Source organism: Heterocephalus glaber, unplaced genomic scaffold (genome assembly GCF_053883595.1).
Source record: "Heterocephalus glaber isolate CG9 unplaced genomic scaffold, H.glaber_assembly_v1.0 deba00000546, whole genome shotgun sequence".
Lineage (NCBI taxonomy): Eukaryota > Metazoa > Chordata > Mammalia > Rodentia > Bathyergidae > Heterocephalus > Heterocephalus glaber.
In genome coordinates this window covers 4750000-4771796 of record NW_028258147.1, presented here as the reverse complement: position 1 = coordinate 4771796, position 21797 = coordinate 4750000, and the positions used below count along the sequence as shown (strand labels likewise).

Genomic DNA, 21797 nt, shown 5'->3' with positions numbered 1-21797 from the left:
GGTCTCAGGTTGCGTTTAGACAATCCAGCCTCTTGCATCACGTTTTGCAACTGTGCAGGCCATGGCCCTTCCTGGGCCTCAATCTTTTCATCTTTCAGAATGAAGAAATTGGTTTTTGGAGGCTCTCAGGCTCTGCATTCTAAGCAGGAACAGGCACCCACTTTCTCCACATTAAGCAAAAACAAGTACACAGACCCTTGATGTAGGCATGGAGTATGTCAGATATATAAAACTCCAAGGTTCAAAACACTGACAATTTTTCCTTCAATTTTTCTTGTGCAAATGAGTGAAATCATGTGAATTTTAATATTTTGCTAATAGTGATGCTAAGCGATTTGACTGTGGAAAGAGATTTTAAGAAATGATCGATAGAGGGCTCACATTGCTGCCTGGACCCAGTGAAGCACTTGCACGGTGATGACAACACTTCTATCATTTTTTGAATATATTTAAAAAGCATGCAGAGATTTTTATGTTCATAGAATTCTGTTTTTCTTCCCAATACCATTGGATTTGTTTTCATTCTTTGTGTGACTAATTTTGGATCCAAAGAGGATTTTTCAGATCTTGATCTTGAAACATTTACAGAGTCAGGCTTCACATTTTCATGACCAAATGAAGAATAAGATCATGGAAATATTTTGCCCATTCATATCGGCCCGTGTGTTAGCTTTTTGGTCACTGTGACAAAATGCCTGAGATAATCAACTTAATGGAGGAAAGACTTATTTGGGTTCACGGTTTCAGAGATTGCAGTCCATGCTGGATTGGCTCTGTTGCCTCAGAGCCTGTGGGGAGGCAGATCATCATGGCGAGGAGGGCCTGGTGGGACAAGGCTTGTCACCTTATGGTGACTTGGAAGCAAAAAGAGAGAGGAAGGGGCCAGGTCCCAGTAATGCCTGCAAGGGCACACACCCATGACCTAACCTCCTTCTGCTGGGCCCTGCCTTCTAAAGGTTCCACCAACTCCCAGTAGCTCACAGGCTGGGGAACCTAGCCTTTGTCGTGCGGGCCTTGGGTTGGAGGGACCATAAAATCCAAGTCATAACAGCAAGGATGAGTGAAAATCAGAAGAGACAAAGATGCTGTGCAGAAGGTTTTGCCTTCCCACATCCACTCAGTTACCCTGCATTTGAACGATGACAATGGAATAGTTTTCCCACATTTGGCAAAAATTGTGCACAGAGCAGTCTGATAATGCACATTGGTCCAAACCATCTTACATTCTCACAGCCTCTGCACTTGCCTTCTTCCTGCAGGGGACTTTTTGTTTTATTTATTTGTTTTTGAGACAGGGTCTTGCTGTGTAATCCAGGCTGACCTTGAACTCACTATGTAGTCTAGGCTGGCCTTGAACTCATGGCAGGCGATCCTCCTGCTTCAGCCTCCCAAGTGCTGGGATTACAAGCATGCGCCACCACATCCAGCTAGGGGACTCATTTTATTCTCTGATTCTTTTTGGCACCGGGGATGGAACTTGGGCCCTTGGGCTTGTGCAGCAGGCAGCAAAACCACTGAGCTAAATCCCTGGCTAGGGGACTCATTTTAGAGGCAGATGTGTTAGTTCTAAGGTACAGATCTTCCCCCCTTTCAAAATCTTTGGGAAATTTCTCTTCTGGCTTTCTTTTCCTATACCTGGCAAAGTGTCCTGCACATAACAGGCAGTCAATAAATATCTGTTGTGGCTGATGATGATGGGGAGTGTAATTGAGGAAGCCTTTCTTGTGTTGATAATGGCAATGCTGTGCAATGGATTGGTGCAAAGGGTTGCCAGAAACACTGATGATTATTGCAGCAGCCCCATCTCCCTGCGCCAGCTGAGTGGGCCTTTGATTGAACAGCGATAAAGGTATCATTTTGCGGCATTAGGAAGAAAAGATGTATGGAAATTTGAGATGTGTGATGTTTCATAACTTTCTCTTGATAAAATAGTGGCGTTTGTCTTCTTTCATCTAAGGCAGAATCATTTTTGAAATGGAGTCCTAAATTTTAAGGTATGGAACATTTCAAGTTAAACATCCTTGAGAGCACTTGCTTCATGTTTTTCTGTCCAAATGGGGAGTAAGATCGCAGAGACCTTTCACCCCTTGGTAATGGCCACTCTGAGTCAGAGCGTGGCAAGGGCAGCTGCAAGAGGCTGCCCAACATTAGTGCTGGAAGTCTCTTTTTTCCTCGCTGGCTTTTTGGCTTTTGTTTCATTTTAGCACTGTGGCTCAGATGGGGGGAACCTGGTGAGGGGCAATGGCGTGGGAGCCAGAAGGTGGTTTTGGGGGACAGGGATAAAGGAGAACTCTGCACATTTCATTTCTTTGGCACCTATCATGTGCCAGGCACTATAACAAAAGGGAGCCCTTGATATTGTGGAGGTATAGGTAATAGGGACCTAACCCAGCTCAGGGGAGTCAGGGAAGATCCCCAGGGGAAGCTATGTTTGCACCAAATTTTTACAAGTTGCTCTGAGGGTTGAGTGTGTCGGCACACGTCTGTAAACCCAGCTATTCAGGAAGCTGAGGCAGGAGGATTACAATTTCAAGGCCAGCCTGGGCTATACAGTGAGACCCTACCTCAAAACAAAATAAGAAGGGAGACTGAGAGGGAGTGGTAGTAGAGGGCTTGCCTAACATGCACAAGGCCTTGGGTTTAATCCAGGCACTGAAGGAAAGCAAAAGCTATGAGTTAACCAGGCAAAGGTAGAGGGGGACTGGAGGTATGGTTTCGGCAGATACAAGCACATGTGAGGGACAGAGGTAGGAGTGGTCTTGGTGAAGCTGTTTTTGGTAAAAAAGAAAGGTCATGAAGACAGATACGCCAGGAGGAAGTTGGATCTAGAAGTGAAATGACCAAGTGCCCAAGACAGTTTGTCTTGCATGCCTTATTCTGCTGGCCACTTAAGGCCACACTGGTTCTCTTTCCTCATCTCACATTTGGTCAGATACCAGGTCCTACTGGAGTCATCTCCAGGGTCTCAGGAACACCCTCACCTTGTGGCTTCAGACTTCATCCTCAGGCTGAGACCCTGCAACAGCTACGGTAGCAAGAGTCAGGAGCAGCTGCTACAGCAGAGTCTACAAAGACCTGCTTCAATAGGAGAAGTTTATTTCTCTTCTATACCTAATGAGCAGCCATCCGGAGTGCTGGGATGGCATGATAGGTCCCTGGTGTCACTTTGTGTTCCTCTTATCTGTGTGACACCAGCCGTCTCACCATGTCTCCTGTAATCCAGCCAGCAGGAAGAGGCGGCCAAGCAAGGGAAGGAAGTGATTCTCTTTCCTTCACAAAGGTCACCTGGAAGCTGTTCATTCTGTACACTCGACTCCTGTGCCCTTCACCATGTGGTCACATTGATCAGTGAGGAAGGCTGGTGTCTTAGACAGTTTGTGCTGCTGTAACAAAATGTCCGAGACTGGGTAACTTATAAGTTAGAGAAATTTATGTCCCCAGTTCTGGAGGCTGAGGAGCACACGATCAGGGCTTTGGCAGGCTTGCCTGTCTGATGAGGCTCTCTGTTTCCAAGAGGGCAGCTTGATGCCTCTGGGTGGGGGATACAGTCCTCACAGAGTCAAGGGCAGCAGGGCAGCAGCTGCCCCCCTTTTACTAAGGGACTTAATCCGGCTCTCAAAGTAGCCCTCCCCGCCTATTCACCTGTAAAGGCTCTACTTCTTATACTGTTGGATCGGCCCTTAAATTTCAACACCTGAATTTTGAAGGGGGCACACTCAAACTATAGCAGCTGAGAAATGAAGATTTCTTAAAACATAGAGTGACCAAGAACTAAGATCAAAAAACAAAGATTCTATAACCATAGAGAGAAGGTTATCGTGGGATATCTGGGCAGCCCCTGGTCCCGCAATCCACGTCTGCTTCAGCATTGCTCTGAGAGTGGTCACAAGGCGTCTTCTGCAAAGCTACACCCACTCTGCTGTGTCTCAGCTTATCTGGAAACCTCCCTTTCTGGAGGGTGTCACCACCTCCAGCCTCCTCTTGCTTGCGTGTCCATCTCTGCCTTCTGCTAGAGAAGCCACAGAATATCGTGTGAGGATCATTCACTGGCTGGGGGACCCAGGGCCTGCTACTTAATTGCTAGAAGCACTGTCATGTGCCCAAGATGGGATCACAGTTTAACTTCCAGGTTAGGGTGAGGGTGAGAAATAATGTAGGTAAGGGCGCTGCTCAGCAATGGCAGCCACAGGGCACAGAGCCAGCCCCTCTACTGCTCCTTTTGGAAGAGGTGGCTTACCCAGCCACCCCTAAGTCTGGTCCCTCTCCCCACTGAATCTTCCTCTGGGGCTCCCAGCCCACTGCCCTCCTAGGGTCCTGTTTCAGCACCCTGCAGTCTCTGCTCTGGGGCCTTTTCCTCAAGTCCTCCTTCCCCAGAGAACTGATTTGTGGCTTCTCCATCTCTTATGCTCCTGCTCCTGGCACGACACCTGCTAAAGCATGGTGTTTGGTGGATGCACTTACATTGAGTTCGGTTGAGCCAGGCCCAGGAAGCAAATCAAAGAGACTCAGAGAAGCAGAGGCTCAGAAGCAGGAACCCAGAGCCCTGCGGCTGGAGGCCACAGCTGGGCATCTGGGGCCAGGTCAGCTCTTGTTGAGGTCAGAGCTTTCAGTGGGTGCGACCAGCTGGGGAGGCAGACAGCAGAGGTGAGATCTGGGCAAGGGGGCACTGAAGAAGCAGTAACAGTGCAGAGAAGGCTCAGGAGCATCTGGGGCAGGATGCCAGCCAAGGGAGGGAGCCGGACATGATGCCAGCAGCCTGTGGAATGCTGTGGTCAGAAGTGATTCTGTCCTGTAGGACAGGAGGGGGCTGAGCGTGATGGAGCAGAAAGGAAGCCCTTCCCCCTACTAATAATTTGGCCCTAATGATATCAGGCTTGGGTACACCATCCTGTGGGAAGAAGAACAGAAGTTGACAATGTGGAGCTGGGGACAGGTGATTTCCGCACTGGGGTTGAGCAGGATGTGGTTGCACTGCTGAGATCTGTCCACCAGAGGGCGGGAGAGACCCACACATGAGGCTCAGAGGGCGGAGGCCACAGAGCTGCTAGGGATCCCCTGGCCTAGAGGTGGTGGTGGTGGTGGTGATCAGGAAAGATTGGGGAGGCAAAGTTAGGCTTGAGTCTTCTTTCTTTCTGAACAAAAGACTCTAGATAGACGTTTCCCAGCTCTTGAGCTACACAGAGCATGTATGGCCGAAGTTGTGGGGTGGGGTCACCTTGGCAGAAGGTGACCGTAAGAACACGGCCCTGGTGGTAGCAGTGAGGACCTTGGTTCTGACTTCTCATCTGGGCCACCTCACTTCTCCACTCTGCTCTTCGTTCAGCAAAGAGGGTTATCTGTCTCCTCCTTTGGAGTGCTCTTCTGAGGGGACAGCTGACTGGTGAGAGAAGCCACTTGTAGATGGCAAAGCCACATTCTCCGAGGACCCAGCCAGTGTGTGACTCTGCAATGGGCACCAATCGAACTCACCCCTGGAAACGTCTGAAGATCTGTCTTGCCCTTGGTGGGCAGGAGAGTCTGGGGACCAGGCTTTGACTGAGGTGACCACATACCTCTCCAGGTCTCCGTTTCCCCTTCTATGACATGGAGATTTGGCACTAGCTCTTACTCAGAGCTACAGGCACTGGAGATGAGAGCAGTGCATGAAATTTTTTTTGAAGCATGAAGTGATGGAGAAATGTGACTTCCTGCCATTGATCATTCCTTTCTCTCACCAGGTCCATGGCTGCAATGGGACCTGCCAGTGCTTCTTTGTGTTGTTGAAAGGTGAGTGGAGGTGGGGATGACGCCCTTCTGGCCTCCTCTGACTTCGACCTCAGCCTGGATATTCTGAAAGATGCCAGTAGAGGGCAGTAGCACTTCATGCCTTGATTCCTCCCCTGTGTTTCCTGGCCACAGCCTGGCCTCTGCCAGGAAGGCTACCTCAGCGATCCGACATGCAGGGCGTGTGGCAGGCAGGTTGAGGATGTCTTAATGACCTGTGCAGCATGCACTGGCTTAGCTGAGGACATGATGTGGCAGGCCACCCTGAGCCAGACCTGGCCACATGTGCTGATCTCCTGTGAGGAGCAGGGGTTGGAGGGGCAGCTGTCCTGGATGATGCTGAATAATGCTGAGGCCCCAGTGCTGCCCTTGGAGGCTGCTTGGATCTTACTGAGCCTCTGCCCAAGAGAGGGACCATGGATGAGGCTCAGAGGGGCTTGAGGATCGAGATGGGGCTGGCTAAGTGTTTCCCATGGGGCTGGGCCCTCCAGGGCACCCTGCTGAGCCCTGGTGGTGCCAACAGCAATGGTGCCCTGAAGCCGGCCTTGAGGCAGTCTCCCTAGCTGTGATTGGGCCCTTCCTGACTCCCATCCAGCAGGACCGTCTTCCCTTCCCCTGTTAGTGTCTCATTAGCACCTCTCTCTACCCAAACGCCAATCCCGACACGAGCGTCTGGGCTTGCTGGCCCAGGGCCTGGATGCCCAGCTGCCTGCATTCTGCAGTGGGCCACTTCAGGGTTCCTAGGTAGCTCAGAACATGAGCACAGGGGCCACTGAATTTGAGGCTGAGAGCAACACCAAGTTCCACACCTGGCAGTTATGCCTCCTGCCCCAGCTGGTGGGGATGTTGGGGATGATGTTGTAAGATGAGGCTGCCTGGCGACACAGGACTGGGTGCAAGTTTTTAGGGACTTCCAGTCCCCTGAGGACAGACAACATAATCTGCATCTTGGGAGTCTTTATTGGCTTTTGCCTTGAAGAATTTTGAGGGGACAGAGGCCTCCAGGTAGGGGGCGGCCCCTTGGCCCTGTTCTCGCCTCCTTCTGAAACAATAGCCAGACCAGTTCTGAGCCTTCAAGTCACTCTGGCTTCCCAGGGATCATGGCAGGGTCTTTCTCACAGGATCCCTCTCCACAGAAGGCAGGAATTGAACATAGTATTTTCTCAGACCTGAGAAATACTCTCTGCACAGAATATTCCAGGGTGAGGCACTCAGGAAGTCTTGTGCTCTCCTCTCCTAAGCTTTCTAGTATGACTGTTACTAAATTATTTATTCAGCTGCATTTATGATCTACTCATTGGTTGAACCTGCTTTCACTTATTTACTGAGCACCTACTGTGCCCCAGGTGTCCTCTCTCTCTCTCTCTCTCTCTGTCTGGTTGACAGCACATTTCAGGCTGCATGAATAGAGTAGTCTGGTTTCTCCCCTCCTGAGGAAAGCCAGCTATGGCTCTAGATTTGGGGCTAGACAATGCAAGAGAGCAGGAGGGAGCCAGAAGACACAGGAACAGCAGGGAAACCCAGAGCAAGGCAGGTGTAGGGGAAGAAGAGACAGACCTGGACAGGTGGCATGTCAGATTGGGATGAGAGGGAAGAGGGATGGGGCAGGCCTGGTGTGGGAGAGGGCAGGAGACAGGAACCAAGGAGGAAAACTGGACATACAGGGTGTAGGGGTGGTGCTGCGGGGAGAGCTGGGGAGAAGACCTGTCAGCCAAAGGCTAGGGACACAGGGTGGAGTTCGGTTTAGAAAAGGCAGCTCTGGAGCAAGTCCTCAGGGACTGTGAATTCACAGCTCCAGCTGTAGGGGCTGCAAGGGGTGTGCCTGCTGAGGTGCCCGGCCATGCCATGTCTGTGTGCCTGGCAAGAGGCCCTGAGAATAAAACTGCAAACAGGACACACCAGGTCCTGCTTGAGGAGCCACAGGCAGAAGGAGCAGAGGATTGGTGAGGCAGGACCTTGATCTTCTGCTCCCAGGTGACTTCCCTCCAGGGTCACCCGTCTGTTCCCAGCAGTCAGACTGGGTAGCATCTCTGCCTTTCTCTGCTCTAAGTTTCAAACATTCTTGTTTGTGTTCCTTTCCCAAGTTGTGCTGATGGACAGGAGCTGGCACAATGAGTTGCAGCGTTAAGCACTGGAAATGACTCACGGATAACACTTTCCAGGTAGCATTTATTGTCCGTAGGAACCATGAATAGTTCAGCTCAGGTAATAAGTAAAATAGGAATGGAGGGTGTCCAAGCAAGGCCCGTGGAGAAGCTGATGTAGGAAACCTGGACTGAGGGCACGTCCAATCCCACTAAATGGATGGCTAAGTTTTCTATTCACAGACCCAGTTGGTCCACATCCATGAATCTGTATCTGGGACTTTAGGAGCTCTAAGGAAATTTCTAGATAGATGGTTCCACTGCTCACTCAGTGGTTCTAAGATTCCTAACAGCTACACAGAAGCCATGGATTCCTAATCCACCCTCCCTCCCCTTTGAGGTCAGTGTGGCATCTGCTACCTGCCCTGGCAGGTGGACACAGCTGTGCCCTTTTCTGTCTTTTGAGAAGATGGTTCCTAAATCTCTTTTGGCTCTTTTCTCCTCAAATTCAAAGAAAGTCCATTTTTTTTTTTTAATTAAAAAAACCCCTCTCCTCAAGCATCCAGTTCTTTCAGCCCTAATCATCTTTGCAATTTCTATCCTCTAAATCTTTTCCAGTTCTTTCTTCTCAAGTGAAACCTTAAATTGCACACATTTGGAGTTTGGGGACTCTAATGAAATGATTGCTTCATGATTTCTATATATTTTTTTAAAAACCTTCCAACACAATAATGATTAAAAAATGAATGTTTTCATACTTTTCTTTTTTTCCATGTCAGGCTCTGTTTTCAGGGATTTTCTTATGTATCCTGATTTGTGATTTATAATAATGAGCCCAGAAAGAGGACATTTTTACCCCATTTTACAGGTGAGAAAAGTGAAGCTTGGAGAATTGAAGTACAGTGGCACCTTGGTTCATGAATGCTTTTGTTTGGGAACTGTTTGGTTCACAAACAAGTGTTTAGCAAAATTTTGTTTTTGATTGCAAACTCTGCATTGGATGACAAACATGATTGTGGCCATCTTTCCCATATGAACACCAACGTGGTCATCTTTTCCAGAATCATGGGGTGAATTAAGTCCCTGAACCTAGGTGCTACTGTAATTTGCCCAAGGTCTCCTGGATGTAAAGGGACTTCTGGATGCTCCTGAACTTCAAACTCCTAGGAGGAAGAACTATTCTCTAACTCATGATTTCTGGGTTCTGGCCTCACCACATACTTTTATAGCTTTGTTTGTTTATTTTCCCCCCTGAGTATCAGTTCCTCATCTCCTAGGATAGGGATGATTTGTTTCTTAGAGTTGTTTTGAAGATAATATGAAATAATAGACATTAAATGGACCACAGAGTGCAAAAGCATGACATTTTGGGTTAGCATTTACATTTTGACATCAGGAAGCCATTTGAGCCACACTGAGCTTCTGATTTACTCTGGCTCCAGATTTACTTTATTGTATTTCCACAGATTTATTTTACCCAAAGTCTCTGTTCCGCTCAATCTCAATTTCCCAGAGTCCATTCGAAATTTTCATGTTTCCCTAACTTGATTTCTTTGACTGGTTAATAGGATTTCTTTTCCAGGGAGAAGGAGGCAAGGAAACTGCAGGGCATGGGGTGCCCCTGCCCAAGAAAGCAAATGTGAGCCAGGCCCACAGCAGCCCCCAAAGTTGGAACTTCACAGAACACTCACCCTAGTTAAACACCTATCTATCTATCTATCTATCTATCTATCTATCTATCTATCTATGTATCTATCATTTATCCATCTAATTATCTATCAATCATCTATCTATCTGTATATCTTTGTGGTGCTAGGGATTGATAGCCTCAATATGTTTTGATTACCTAAAGGATAGGATGCAAGGACCCTGCTTATAGGAAATGGATGATTCCCAGGTGATGTAGTGGCAATATCTGCAATCCTGCCCAGAGCCACGCTCTTCTTGGGCCTGAGAGATATCAGTGAACAAAGGGGACACAGATCCCTGGCTTTGGCTAGCTTAGATGAGCAAAATATAGAATACCTTAGAGAGACAAATGATTTGGAAAAGGAGTAGACTGCAGGGCACTGGGAATACGTCAGAGTACTGTGGGCTGCTGACATCAAAAAGGGTGTTTAGGGTGAGCCTTGCTAGGCAAGTGAGATTTTCATAGATCTCCCTTCCACTCTCTATTTAGAGTTAGTTCAATGGCGGTCTGAGGAAAGAGTGGCCCCAGAACATAGAGCAGAGACATTAAGGTGAGATTATCGAAGTGGCCAGTGTGGCTGAAGTGAGTAGGTAAGGAGAAGAATATTAGCAAAATTCAAGGAAGCAGCTGGTGGGGTGGGCAAGCTCTTTACAGAGAACTCTAGGCATCTTCTCTGAGACAGTGGGAGCCTTTGCTGTGTTTAGATAGAGACAAGACATAATAGCACATCCTTCCTGCTTATCACCCTCAACTCGCAATTCTAGCACAATTTCCTGGTTGAGGCTCAGAGGTTCTGTTGGTCCAGCCCTGAACCAAGCCCTAGTCCTGGAGTGGGAGTGGGAGTTCTTCTAGAAGCATCTAGTCTGAGTGAGGGGAGGGGGTTTCTGAGTGGAAAGAATGAAGGGTCCCTTCAAAGACAGAAACAGGGCTGCCCGTGGCCAGCCTGCTGGTGGAAATCAGACCTGGGCATAAATAGCATCTAAGGCTCTGTAAGTCAGGAAAGAATAGGCTTAGCACAAAGTCAGAGGATTCAGGGTTTAATTTGAGGGTGTGTGTCATTTATTCTAGGGTTTAGAGGCTAGGATTTCAATAGGCAGATACAAGAGAAACAACATTCTGTCTGCTAGAAATGTGCACAAGGGTAGAAAAATGAGGAAAGAATTGATTAAATGCAGGGGAACAAGCAGTGATGACTAGTTTGTCTTGGCTGGATTGTCAGAGGTACAAGAGGAAGCGTGTGTGAGAGAAAAAATGGAGGCTGATTCACAGAGTTCTCAAATGCTGTTTTGGATGTTTTGAAGAAATCAGTATAGAACCATAATTCTACACTTAAAGAATCATGACATGAACTTGTTAGAATTCTATAAAAATGTGACTTGGTATGGAAAAGGATTAAGATAATTAAATTCAGGGAAATAGGTGGAGTTAAGGACCTAATTTGGAAAATAATTGTACTGTTATAAGGTTTCAGGTATGTGAGTCATCTCCAGAGATAAGACTATGGAACCAAAATCATTGCAGAGATAAACCCATAATAGATAAAGATCTTAGAATGATTTGAAAGGGACTTTAAACTACATAATTAACATTCGAGAAATTATACAATAAAGGAGAGATTTTTTTTTTTGGTACCGGGGATCAAACTTGGGACCTTGCACTTGCGAGGCAGGCGGTGGAAACACTGAGCTAAATCCCTGGCCCAAGGAGAGAATTTTAACAGAGAATTGGAAACTATATGTGAACAAAAAGAGGAAAATTATAAAAGTGAAAAATACAACACGAGTTCAATAGCAGATTTGATATGCTTAAAGAAAATATTCAAATTATAGCAAAAAATGTAAAATTTAGAAAAGCGTATAAAAAACTATAGAAAGGAAAGTGGCAAAAAGTTCTAACACTTATGCAATGAGAGTTCCAGAAGAGGGGAGAGAGATAATGGGGTAAAACACCATCGGAAGAAATGACCAAAAATTTTGCAAAAGTAATGAAAAATATCAAGCCCTGGGTTCAAGAAGCACCATGAGCTTTACGAAGAAAACATAAAAAACTATATGCCCAAGCTCATCATAGTAAAATAGCCAGAAATGAAAGATAAACAGAAAAATGTTAAAAGTACCCAAACAGGGTGGGGGTGGGATACACATTGCTAGAATTACAACAAGGGGCAAGAACATCAACAGCTAACTTCTTGGCAGAAAAATTGGAAGCCAAAGGACAATATTTTCTGAGGGCTAAAAGAAAGCAATCACAGCCCAGAATTCTACCTATTGAATATATCCTTCAGAAGTGAAGGTGAAGTAAAGCATTTGGGGCGGGGGTGGGGGGCAAACAAGACAGATATTTGTACTAGCAGACCTGTCCTAAAAGAAATACTAAAACATTCTTCAGACAGAGGGAGAGGGATCCTGGATAGAAGCACAAGCATGCAGGAAGGAGTGAGAAACAAGACTGACCATGTGGCTAAAACTGCATGAAAGCTGACTGAACAAGACAATAGTACCAGAATTACTTTTTAATGAAGTATGTCTTATGTTCCAGGCAGTGTGTGTGCATTATTTTATTTATGAGTTTGGTACCATTCTAAGTCCCATTTGGCACATAAAGTGAATGGAGCTCAGAGAAGAAGAGTAACTTTCCTGAGGTTGCTTAAGCAATGAATTTGAGTTGATCTTACGCTCAAATCTATCTTTCCTTTACCAATCTGTTGTAATTTTCTGAGGGGTCGGCAGTTGATCTTCTTAAGTTTCAGGGAGAACCAATGGGGAAGGGTTCCATCTGGATCAGCCAGATGGCTGTCATTTCCATGTATTCTTTACTGACCATGAGCGCAACCCAAAGTAGCTCTGAAAGTGGCCACAACAGCTAGGGGGACTGGCCCCCTCCCTTTGTAGGGCTGGAAAACTCCTCCTGCTCTAGCTTCTGTTTGCTCCATCCATCCAATCACCAGCCACCTTGGAAGCCTGATCCAGGAAAGAAGTCTTCCCTGACTATGAAGTCTACCTTGACATTTTTATTTTTTCTGATCACTCCCTTTCTAACCTACCTGCTAAAGGTAGTGCATTATTAAAGACATCCTCAGTTATTTGTTATGGGATAGCTCTTTCCCCCTGACATTAGATTGTAGGATCTTGGAGAGCAGATACCATAACTTGTTTGACTTTTTATCTACCAATGTGTTTAGTACAGTACCTGGTAATCAGAGGGTAGTAAATACTTATTGATTTCTATATTGGCCTCATATCCAGCACCATCAGTAAAGCCAGAAGCCAGTGTTTTGGCAGTGAGTGTCATATGAACAATTGCATAGGATTTCAGATTGTCTTGAAGCTAGTAGTAGAACTCAAGGGTCCAATCATGGCTGTATGTACATAGCATCCAGACCTCTGGATTGGGATGTGAACAAAGAAGTCTTGTGAGTTATATTTGGGTGATCAACTAACACAATTTCCATGCACCGCTAACAACGGCTGTTTAATAGAATTTGACTTCCTTGTAGGATCTTCTGTCACATTGACTTGTGAGTGGTTTCACAGTCAAAATACTCTAGATGCTTCCCTCAACCTGATGACTTGGGGCTCCACTTCAGGGCTCTGTGCCCTCCTGGTTGACTTACAACTGATTTTTAATTTGCTTTTCTCTGCACTGATATTTATGGAAGTCTAGACTCATCTGTGGGTACAGAGGCCACCCACAAGTGTACCTGTGGTGAATATTAATGAGTGCTCCATAATGAGACCAGGACACTTGTGTGCCAGTGAGAATGTGGAGGCAGAGAACAGCTGTCTGAAGGAGATAAAAGAATAAACTCCATTCCTGGCTGGGCAGGAGGCACGGAAGAGGACGGTGTGGATCTCAAATCACCTGAGTAGATAATGGATCTCTCGTAGCCTCACAGAGGCCAGAGGGAAAGTTACAGAGTAAAGTGACTAGATTCAGAGTCAATTCTTAGAACTTACTGAGGACCTCTTCTGTGTTCAGCTTTGTGCTGAGGGAAAGCGGGAGGGTGAGACCTATTTCCCATGTGGTCTGAGCTGAAGGCAGAGGAAGGAAGCAAAGAAAGCAACATAGCTGTGATGTACAGTGATCCACAAACTTCTTTCTTTCATGCAACTCTACTTTGTATCTCATATAAGCTGAACTTAAAGGGGAGGGAGGGGTTTTCAACTTATTTTCATCCCATGAATAGCTAAGTACAACAATGGGCTGTATTTCACTGAATTGAATTAAGCCCTAATCCTGTACTTGCATATGCATACATGTTCAGAAACATACAGGTACCCTTTCTTTCACTTGAAATCAGTAAAAAACTGGTTGTTTTAAGAAATTAAAAAAAATTGTAATACACTGATCTCTTGGTAGTAATTGCATCAAACTTATACTTATATAACAAATTGGAAAGAATGGCCATCTTACTCTGTTGACTCTTCGAATTCATGAGTGCAGTATGTCACTCCACTTAAATTAGATCTTTGAAATCTTTCATTAGTGTTTTGTAGTGTTCAGCATATAAATCCATGTTAATCTTTTTAGATTTATGACTGAGCATTCCACTTATTTTTGAGAGATTATATATAGTATTGTAATTTTAGTTTTGGTATCCATGTGTTCATGGCGGATGCTAGGCGAGTGCTTTATCACTGAGCCCCAGCCCCAGCCCCCATGTGTTCATTGCTAGTAGACAGAATTATAACTGATTTTGGCATGTTGATTTTGTATCCTGTGACCCTGCTGAGCTCATTCTAGGCATTTTAGCTGTTGATTTCCTGGAAATTTCTGCATAGAAGATTATGTCTGTTGCAGGTAGGAACAGTTTAATTTCTTTCTAAACTGTATGCCAATTGATTTTTGAAAAAAGTGGAAAAATAATTTAATGGAGGAAGTGTAGTCTTTTCAACAAATGTTATTGGAGTGATTGGGTAGTCATAGGTGAAATAAACAAATATAAAAACCAAAACCCAAACCCACAAACTCTGAAACCTTGACTAACCTTACAATGTAAAAATTTGTACAAAAATGAGCTAAAATAGATTATATATTTAAATATAAATTACAAAATTATAAAATGCTTAGAAGAAAATGTAGGACCTAGAGAAGCACTGTTAGACATGACACAAAAAGCACTATCCAAAGAATGAAAAAAATTTATAAATTGAATTTCATCTAAATTAAAAATCTTTTGCACTGTGTAAAAGCTGTTGTTAAGGGAATGAAAAGAAAAGCTACAGATTGGGAGGAAATATTTGCAAGCCACATATCTGACAAAGGACTCATATCTAGACTACATAAAAAAACTTCCCAAACTCAACATTAAAAAAACAAACAAAAAATGTGCAGTAGAAATAGAGTGACATTTTCTCAAAGAAGATATACAGATAGCAAGTAAACACATGAGAAAATGTTCAGCATCACTAGTTGTGAGTAAATGTAATTAAGACTATGACAAGCTATAACTACACACCCATCAGAACAACAGAAATAATAAATAATATGAATAATAAAAATAATAACAATACTAATTATTGTGGAGGACATGGATTAACTGTACCTCTTGGATATTGCTTATGGGGGAAAAACTGGAAAATAGTTTGCCAGTTTCCTTAAAAAATACATTTATCATATAACCTACCAAAAAGTCTCTTACGCATTTATTCTAAAGAAATAAAAATAAAATTATATTCACCCAAACCTCTGCATAATTGGACATAGTGGCTTTGTTTGCAACAGTTCCAAACCGGAAACAATGAAAATGTTGTACAATAGTCTAATGGCTAATTAGAGTGTGATACATGTATTCCACACACTACCATTCAGAAATGAAAAAGAATTATTCATGTGCAAGAAAACTTGGGCGGAACTCAGGGGCGATATTCTGAGCAAAACAGGGACAATCTCAAAAGGTCACATGTTGCATGATATTTATATACCATTTAAAAAGTGACAGAAGTATAGCATTGGAGAACAAATTAGTGGTTACCAAGGATCAGAGATGGTGGGGACAGGAGGGAAGGCAGGTGTGATTCTAAAGGGATGGCAGCAGGGACACTTTTGTGGTTATGAACTAGCTCTATATCTTGATTTCAGTGGGGATGACAGGAATCTTCACACACAGAACTGCACACCTACGTGTACTAAAGCCAATACCCTTGTTTTGGTATTACGTCATGGTTAGGTAACACATAATCCCTGGGGGCAACTGAGTGAAGGGTGCAGGGAACCTTTCTGTTTTGTGTTCGTAACTTCCTGCAAATCAGTAATTATCTAAAAATAAAAAAAAGCGAAATTAAAGAAGCAAAGTTAAAACAATTTCAGCCATACCAAAAGCTACAGAACACAAAACAATACCATGTGCCTGGTCCTCACTGAAAGGCAAAAAGATTACAAAGCCCCCTGTGTACACTTGTTCTCTCTCACATTCCCCCTGCTCTGCCCACTTCCTTGAAGTCACCATTATCTTGAGTTTGGTGTTTATTATTCTCCTGTCTATATCCCCACTGTGAATATATGTCTCCTTAAATAATCTCTAGGATTGTTTTGCATATCATAAAACTATTTAAATAGGATGGTGCTATCAAGCTGTGCTTATCCTCCTATACCTTGCCTTTTAAAACTCAAAATTATAGCTTTTGAAATTTGTTGAATTGATGCCTATACCTTTTGTGTAATCATTTTCATGGTGGTGTAGTAGTCTATTGAATCAGTTTGCTACAATCATCTACTTTTTGATGGACATTTAAGTTATTTGCAGTTTTCACTGTTACAGTCAGTGTTGGAATAGTTGGTTTTTTTTTATCAATGTCCCCTAGACCATGTGTAGAAGAGTTTTTAGGGGATGCATTTTGGAATGGAATTGCTGAGTGATGGGTTATAAGCATTCTAAGCTCTATTAGACAGTGCCCAGTTTTTCTTTGAAGTGGTTTTCCCAAGCACCATATAAGAACTATCGTAACATATGCTGCCAGGATCTGATAGTGTCAAAATTGTTGCTGATCTGATGGTTATGAAATGGAATTATACTGTGGTTAGAATTTGCACTCTCTGTCTTATGGTGATGTTGAGCATTTAAGAAACAAGCTGTTCTTGAACACACGGTTATATTCTTTAATGTATCTCTCTTCATATTCTTACCAATTTTTCTGTTGAGTAGCTTGTCTTATTCTTTGTAGAAGTTCCTTATATAATATAGCTACAATTTCTATATTGTTTATATGTCTTACAAATAATTTCTCTAAGACTATGACTTATTTATTCATCATGTTTATGGTGCCTTTTTTTTTTTGGTACCGGGGATCGAACTCGGGTCCTTGCATTTGCGCTTGCGCAGCAGGCAGCGAAGCCACTGAGCTAAATCCCCGGCCCTTATGGTGCCTTTTGATGCCTCTAAATTTAATTTTAACCTGGTTACATTTATCAATGCTTCCTTTTACAGTTTACGCTTTTCGTGTCTTGCTAAGAAATTTCTTGCGTGTTTATCTGTTTTACTTTCCTACATTTTAAATATGTCTAAAAGTTTTAAAGTTATGCTTTGCAGCATAAGTCTTAATCCACTTGCAACTGATGTTTTGTGTATGGTGTGAGTTGGGAATGAAAACAATTATATGTCCATATGGATAGTTACCTTGATAGTGTTTACTGCATATTACATCCTCACTCCTAATATCTGCAATTCACCTGCCATATGTTCAGTTATTTTTATGTAGATGGTTCTCTTTTTTGGACTCTTGATTTTCTCTAATTAATCTAATTCTCCCTCTCTAGGCCAGTTCCACACTGTCTTGATGACTAAACCTTATTTAACAGTGTTGATTTCAGATAAGGAAGCCTATTCACCTGATTCCTCTTTATCAGTCTTGGCTATTCACTTTCCGTGGAAATGAAGAATTTCCATGAAAAAAATCTTTTGGGCTTTTGACTGGAATTTCACTAAATTATATTTTGATCAGGGAAAATGTATATTTTTGATATTTAGTTTTCCTATTATTTTTTTTTCTGGTACTGGGGATCGAACTCAGGACCTTGCACTTATGGGGCAGGTGCAGCACCACTGACCTAAATCCCTGGCCCAGTCTTCCTATTCTTTAACATTGACTATTTTACAATTTGTTTGTGTCATCTTCAATGGCATTAAGAATTGTTTCTTCCACATCTATTGTTAGATTTTTTTCTTTCTTTTTTGTGGCATTGAGGGATGAATTGAGGGGCCCTCTATCACTGAGCTATATCCTTGGCCCTTTTAATTTTATTTTTGAGACACGATCTCACTAGTTGTTCACACTGGCCTTGAGCTTGTCATTCTCCTGCCTCAGCCTCCTGAGTAGCTGGGATTATTGGTGTGTGCACCACACTCCACTTGTTAGATTCTTAGACACTTTATCTTTCTTTCCTTCCTTCCTTCCTTCCTTCCTTCCTTCCTTCCTTCCTTCCTTCCTTCCTTCCTTCCTTCTTTCCTTCTTCCTTCCCTCTTCCCCTTCCAATCTGGGTTTTTTTTAGGTTTCTCAGGGTGCCCTAAGCTCCTGAGCTGAAGAAACCCTCCTACCTCAGCCTCCAGAGTGCTTGAACTACAGGCATGTGCCACAAGGCCAGACTATAGACACTTTATAATTCGATTTTGCTATTGTAAAGAACATTTAAAATTTTTCTATTTGATGCTGATGTATGGGATTATGATTTTTTTTTTTGGTATTAGGGATTGAACTCAGGATCTTGTGCTTGCAAGGCAGGTGGCAGCACCACTGAGCTAAATCCCCAGCCCGATTCATTTTTGTATAACAATTTCATATCCCCCAACTTTTTTTTTTTTTTTTTTTGTACTGGAGATCAAACTTGGGTCCTTGCACTTGTGCAGCAAGCAGCAAAATCACTGAACTAAATCCCCGGCCCCATATCCCCCACCTTTGATGAATTTTATCATTAATTTTAATTATTAAAAACATTGTCATTGGTGTTCTATTGGAAATTATATCAAGTGTGAACACTTACAATTTTATACTTTTTAGTAAAAATTGAGTAGAAGCAAGGAAAGTGGTATCCTCACCTTGTTCCTGATTTGAAAAATAAATACTTTCACTAGAAGTGTGATGTTTTATAAGGTCTCATCTATTTATAGTTTTATATGTCCCTAGTGTTTTTTTAAGCAAAAGATTTTTCTGTCACTGTTAAGTTGATTATGTAGGGTTCTTTTGTTTTGTTTTTTACCTTCCTCTTTTAATGTGGCTTATTGTATTAGTAGACATCCCGGTATTGAACTTTGCTTGCCCTTGTGTGATAAATCTTACTTGGAGTTGATGTATTTTAATTTTACACACTTGATTCAGTTTGTTAAAATTATATTTAATATTTCACATCCATTTGCATAAATGTGGTTGACTTGTTTCTTTCTCATGCTATTCTTGAGAAAATATAGTACTATCTCATGCTTCTTTTTCGTAATATCCTTGTCTGATTTTGGAACTGATTTTTTTTTTTTGTACCAGAGATTGAACTCAGGACCTTGCTCTTGTGAGGCAGGCATGGTGCCACTGGGCTAAATCCCCAGCTGGGACTGATATTTTGAAAACTTCATAATTTGATAAATTTTCCTCCTTTTTATATTTCCTTAAACTGTTTGAATAATACTGACATTAGTTCTTATGTTTTTTGTAGAATGTGTTCACGAGACATTCTGGCTCAGGGACTTCCCATCTCCATTGGAATGACTTAACAACTGATTCCATTACTCTAGTGTATACTCCGTTTTTCTTGGGTCAGTCTGTGTAAATTCTGCTAGAAAAGTGTCAATTTTCTCTAGGCTTCAATTTTGTGCTTTTGAAGTTTTCATCCTCCAATCCTTCTTATCTATGTGTGAATTTACTAGAAAATTTCCTGTGCCATAGCTTCTAATTAGTTGCCCCACATTTTGGCCAGTATAATCTAATCCTCTCTAGGTTGTTCCCTAAGTCCTTTTGATTCCCTTTTTCCTTTTATGACAAAATGTCTGGCCCTTGTTATAACATTCCCTGCTTTAACCTGGAATCAACTGCTTCAAGGAGTGCTGGTTTCTTTTAAGGAGAAATAGTGTTTGAATATCATAATCCAGAGATAAGGAGCTTTTGGATTAGTTATTGTTCATAAGGCTTTTCAGTGGACAAAGCTAGGAAATATGTAATTAAAAAAAGATATATTATATCATGAATTCATACTACTGTTTTTAGTTCAAATTTGGGGCTACAGACTTTTACTTAACCTTTTCCACTCATTTGATTTTTTCATATTTATTTTAGGATTGTCTTGTTTCTTTTTTGGTCTATCTATTCCCATTAGGGTTGTTTAGTTAATTTACTTGGATAATTCCTTTGTGTTAATTTTGCCAATGAACATAGCTTTGGTTAAGTTAAATTAGTTTCATATATATCTGCTTTTAATATTTAAAAGTTATTTATAATTTTCTTATAATTATGAAAAATATTTAAATAGTTCACATATTCTACAAAGCCTGGCTTCTATTTCTGTTTCCTCCATATTTTCTCCACTTATAGGTGACAATTTAAGTGTTTTTATGCATTATCTTTCTATTATTTATTTATTTATTTGGTACCGGGGATCGAATTCAGCACCTTGCACTTGTGAGGCAGGTGACAGAACCACTGAGCTAAATCCCCGGCCCTCTATTATTTATGTTTAATATAGGTAAAATTGTAAACTGGGCATAGTGGTGCACTCCTATAATCCCAGCTACTTGGGAGCTGAGGCTGGAAGATCATAATTTGAGGCCAGCCTGGGTGACTTAATGAGACCCTGTCTCAAAATAAAAATGGCTGGGGATTTTGCTCAGTGCCCCTGTCTTCAATCCTCAGTGCTGAAAAAAAATACTCTTATGTTCATAATCCCTTGCGTATTCTTAGATAAAATGTTAGCATACCACACCTGTTTTTCTCTACCTTACCTTTTTCACTTAGCAATGTACCTGGATAGCACTAGTGAGGCCATTTCTTTTTGTACCTCATAATAGTGGGAATGTACCCTACATTATTCAGCCAATTCTCTACTGTTGGATAGTTGGCTGGCTTCTAGGCTTTTGCTATTACAAAGCCTGATACAATGAATAGAATTGTGCATATATGTCTCTGCATTTCTACTGATGTCTCTTTAAGATGCCTACAATAATGATTTTGGAGTCAAAGAATAAATAAATATGTGATTTTACTAATTTTTGATATAGTCCCCTCCATAGGAGTACATACCTGGTTTAGATTCTCACCAGCAACACAGGAGGGTGCTTATTTCTTCATACTGTCTCCAGCAGGATGTCTTGTTGGATTTTAGGGATGTGGGGAATCTGATGGGTGATAAATAGTATCTCAGGGTAGTTGAGTTTGCATTTTCCTTTTGTGAGCAAGGCTGTGTATCTTTTCAAATGGTTAATGTCATTTTCATTGTTTTTATTTAAAAATGAAGGTATTAATGTAATGTAGGAAAATCTATTCTTTTCAGTTTATGGTTTTAAGTTTTGAAAGGTGCAAATAGTTGTATAGCTACCACCACAATAAAAATACAGAGTCAACTCATCACCATTCAATTTTTCCCCCAAACCAATGGGAATCAGATCTCCCCTTAATCCCTGGAAATCACCAATTCTTTTCTGTTCCATCTATGGTTTGGATGTGGTGTGTCCCTTAAGGGACATGTGTCAGAAGCTGGGCCCCAGTGTGGCAAGGTTAAGAGCTGCTGGGACTTTAAAAAATTTTTATTGGTAATTTTAGATATACATAACGATAACATTCATCATAGGGAATTTGTACCTGTACATGATAGATCTTTCTTCCCCCCCCTTCCCATCCCCTCTCTTCAACCTCTGTTCCCCTCCTTATTTACAAAAGCTTTGTTTTCATTATTTCCTTTTATTCTCTCTTTTTTTTTGTCCCTTCCTTCTTTCCCCCTCCCCCCTTCCTTGTTCCTCTTCCCATTTGAACATTTTCTTCCCATTTCCCAATAGCTATTATACATTTTGGTCCTTGTTTATACTTTTGGTTTCTCACAGCAGAGAAACAATGTGGTACTTAAACATGTGTGTTTGATTTATTTCACTTAAGAGTATGGTCTCCAGTTGCATCCATTTAGCTGCTGGGACTTTTGGCTTGGTGGGAGTCAGCACTGTCCTTGGAAGGGCTTGGTGTAGTTCTCATAGGACCTCAGTTCTTGTGAGAAGAATACCTCCTCCCTTCCCTCTGGTTTCCTAGCTCGTTGTGTGATCTTTTCCTTCTGCACATGGTATCAGTATGATTGCC

At 42.5% G+C, this 21797-nt stretch overlaps 1 long non-coding RNA gene across 2 annotated transcripts in view; it reads left to right on the top strand.

Moving 5' to 3' along the window:
• LOC110344250 (uncharacterized) overlaps positions 1-21797 on the top strand; it is a 164135-nt gene that overhangs the window by 17177 nt on the left and 125161 nt on the right. For both annotated transcript variants that reach the window (XR_015448686.1, XR_015448687.1), the window contains exon 2: positions 5718-5766. This is a non-coding gene — a long non-coding RNA (uncharacterized LOC110344250). The remainder of the gene's footprint in view (positions 1-5717; positions 5767-21797) is intronic.